This window comes from Octopus bimaculoides, chromosome 19, assembly GCF_001194135.2.
Source record: "Octopus bimaculoides isolate UCB-OBI-ISO-001 chromosome 19, ASM119413v2, whole genome shotgun sequence".
Taxonomy (NCBI): domain Eukaryota; kingdom Metazoa; phylum Mollusca; class Cephalopoda; order Octopoda; family Octopodidae; genus Octopus; species Octopus bimaculoides.
The window spans coordinates 5,653,051-5,656,580 of record NC_068999.1 but is presented as its reverse complement, the minus strand read 5'-3'; the positions used below and the strand labels follow the sequence as shown (position 1 = coordinate 5,656,580).

Below are 3,530 nucleotides of genomic sequence, written 5' to 3'. Positions count from 1 at the left end.
AGGAGGAGGATGACGATGACGATGGTGATGATGATGATGATGACGACGATGATGGTGATGATGATGATGAGGATGATGATGATAATGATGATGATTGCTACATTTCTTGCTGCTCGTGCTTGTAATTAGGGTGACATTGATTATATGAAAAAGAAGCTGCAATGACAGAGTTTACAACATCATCATTATTATTTTTTTTTAAAAACCTTTCTATGCTCTGCACATGTCCCTTCTTTTTCAGTGTATACATTTTTTTTTCTTTATATCATTTCATTTTATATAAACCCCCTACACTGTATGTCTGTCTTTGTAGTGTCTTCCTCATCCTCCCCCCTTGTGGCAAATAGATTAATTTATTATCATCCTTATTATTAAGATGACGGGCTGGCTGAATCATTAGCAAATCGAGCAAAATGCTTTGCGGTATTTCGTCAGTCTTTACGTTCAGAGTTCAAATTCTGCCGAGGCCGACCTTGCCTTTCATCCTTTCGAAGTCGCTGAAATAAGTACCAGTTACGCACTGAGGTCAATGTAATTAAGTAACACACTTCCCCCAAATTTCAGACCTAGCGCCTTTAGTAGAAAGGATTATAAATCGTACGAGCTGAAGACGTCTTTTCGCTCGAAGGGTTTTTTTTCTTTTAAGTTTTTTCTCTGGAAGTTGTTAATCTTTTATTTTGTTACAAAACGCTTGTTGAAACCACCGCCATCGCCTCGATTTGGTTTCTTTGTTTGTTTCTGCAGCTTTGGGAGCTCAATTTTGAAAAGAAAATTTTTGTTGGAAAAAAACATTTTTTAAACAAATATGGCGTCGATCACACAGCTAAAAGACATGGAAGAGGAAAGAAATGGTAGCTTTCATAGTGGGGTGTATGACAAGTTAGAGCCCTCCACCTTCTACCCTCAAATGGAAGAGGAGGTGAGCTCTTACCAAGTTCCAAGTGCAGTGGACCACGCTGTTATTATGACAACAAACAACAGCAACAACAATAATAATAACGACAACATAGCACAGGAATTTTATTCTTATTGAAGCTGAATTGCCAGAAATAAAGGAAACACTACCACAGACATCAACAGCAGCATCAAGATTGATACGAGCACGGCAACACCCAGCTTCGCTACCACCACTGCGGCAGCGACAAGAATTATGGTAGAGGAAAAAACAAAACAACGGTAGCCTCGTCAACTTAAACGGCAACATCTCGGTACCGAGAGGAAGAGGTTAAAACTCAGCAAGCAGGGTAAGTGACATAGCTGCTATACAGGTGGTAGCAAAATTCATCTGAGGGCTTTTGTACATGAAAACTAAAAAAAAAATAGAGCTACAATAACGAATCATGGAGAGCACTGCTTCTAAGGCGACACCAGGACAAACTCGGATGTCGGAAATAAAATTGCTCCATTCTCATTGCCATCGAGAAAATCATGAGACACAAGAACGCCCCTGCCACAGCCATAATAGGCAAGAAACAAGAGAGTCACCCGGAGCAGTAGCAGACGATCAGGAAACAGTATCTTATAGCAATAGCACCGCATCCACTTATTAGGAAGGGTCCAAAAGGAGGTCGACAGAGATATGAAAACTTCTTCGAGAAAATGGAAAAAGACCAAATGAAAAAAAATAATTAAGAAAATAATTATTTATAAAAGAGGAACTAAGATTAGTGTTACAATTTCTTCGAAGAAATCTGCAATGTTGGTTTTGTCGATTCGTCAGAGATAGAAAGATTGAATTTGGCGCGTGTTGCGTAACATTACGTTAAGTCGGCTTCCATTTCTGGTACGCTAAATTTGTGTTGACATATACCCGGCGTACCCTGTGTTTTAGAAAAAACTTGATACAGTCAACGAATATGTAGAATGTCAGAATTATTGCCGAGAATATACATCTTTAAATCCCTTACCATTCCTCCTTGTTCTATCTCTAAATACAACTGAAGGTCACTTTGAGATATATCTTTCTGGAGGTTATTCAATAAATACCAGTTATATCCTAGGGGAAGTTTCACTCAACAATCGGGCTCCCTTACAGTCTTATGCCAACCTAACATATAAAATAAAATCAATACGTGTATTCTAAAATTATATATCCTTGTATGTGTGCGTGTGTCTAAATATATTTGTATATGCGAAAGTGTACACATGTATATAGATTTGAAGAATAAATATAAAATATTGGCAGATAATCATATTCAATGATAATGGTCTATTTGGAGAGAGTTTAGTTTTTAATTTTATAGTGAATTTCTTTTCTTTTCTTTTTTCTTTTTCTTTTTTTTGGGGGGGGGGCATTTTTATTCTTTAAACGTAACTTCTAAAATAAATATGTCGATGCGTGTATATTTGGGTATGCGTGCATGTGCGTGCGCGCGCGCGCGCGTGTGAAATGGTGGCGGTGTGTATTGTGTATGTAACAGTGCTAAAAATAATAGAACTCAACAGTATAGTAAGATTTAATAGTAGGAGTAAGATTTAATTCGGCTAATGAAAAGTTGATATATATATATATATATATATATATGGGCGCAGGAGTGGTTGTGTAATAAGTAGCTTGCTTACCAACCACATGGTTCTGGGTTCAGTCCCACTGCGTGGTACTTTGGGAAAGTGTCTTCTACTAAAGCCTCGAGCCGACCAAAGCCTTGTGAGTGGATTTGGTAGACGGAAACTGAAAGAAGCCCGTCGTATATATGTATATGTATATATATATATTTATGTGTGCGTGTGTTTGTGTGTCTGTGTTTGACATATTTCCCTGGCGTCCACACATCGTGTGTGATACACGTACCCGGTTGTGGATATTGTTGTATTCTCAACTTCCTCCTAAAAAAAGATCTACTCCCCAAAACAATTTGACGTCACCGAAGCGGTTCTTCCTTTCTTTTGTAAAATACACCGCCGACTTCATAACACTCTTAGCACACTAGAATATTATTTATGTCTGCAGGATTGGCAAATACTAAAAATATACGCATTATCTCAGGATACGGTAAATGAATCTGTAATGTTTATACATTTCCTGAGAATATTGGCATCGAAAATTAAATAGTTTTGCCTGATTCAGAAATCGAAAGCGGATCGCAGTTTTGACGCGCTGTAAATATACATTAGCCCTGACTACTACTACTACTACTACTACTACTACTACTACTACTACTACTACTACTACTACTACTACTACTACTACTACTACTATTACTACTACCACTGCTACAGTCATATGTTCTTTCCAGCAATATTCGGCTAAGTAATTACACGTCTCTGACGATTTGGCATCAAGTGAAGATTACGTAATTTGTAATTTCGCATTATTTGACCAATAATCACCTTATGTTAATGAAACGTACGTAAGATGGTGTAATTAAAACATCTTATCCGCAACCTTTCTCGGAATTCTGTGGAACACTCAAACTCGGATATAATAACAAGGGATACAATTACTATACATGAACGGAAATTCACATGGAGGTCTTAATACTGGTTATTTAAGGTTTAAATTGCGTTATATGAATATATATATATATATA

At 37.2% G+C, this 3,530-nt stretch overlaps 2 protein-coding genes across 3 annotated transcripts in view; one reads left to right on the top strand and one right to left on the bottom strand.

The window, feature by feature from the left end:
• The window catches only part of LOC106881045 (phospholipid-transporting ATPase IF), a 153,316-nt gene that overhangs the window by 402 nt on the left and 149,384 nt on the right, over positions 1-3,530 (top strand). The gene's annotated exons all lie outside the window — the stretch shown is intronic.
• The window catches only part of LOC106869569 (uncharacterized), a 116,125-nt gene that overhangs the window by 93,575 nt on the left and 19,020 nt on the right, over positions 1-3,530 (bottom strand). The gene's annotated exons all lie outside the window — the stretch shown is intronic.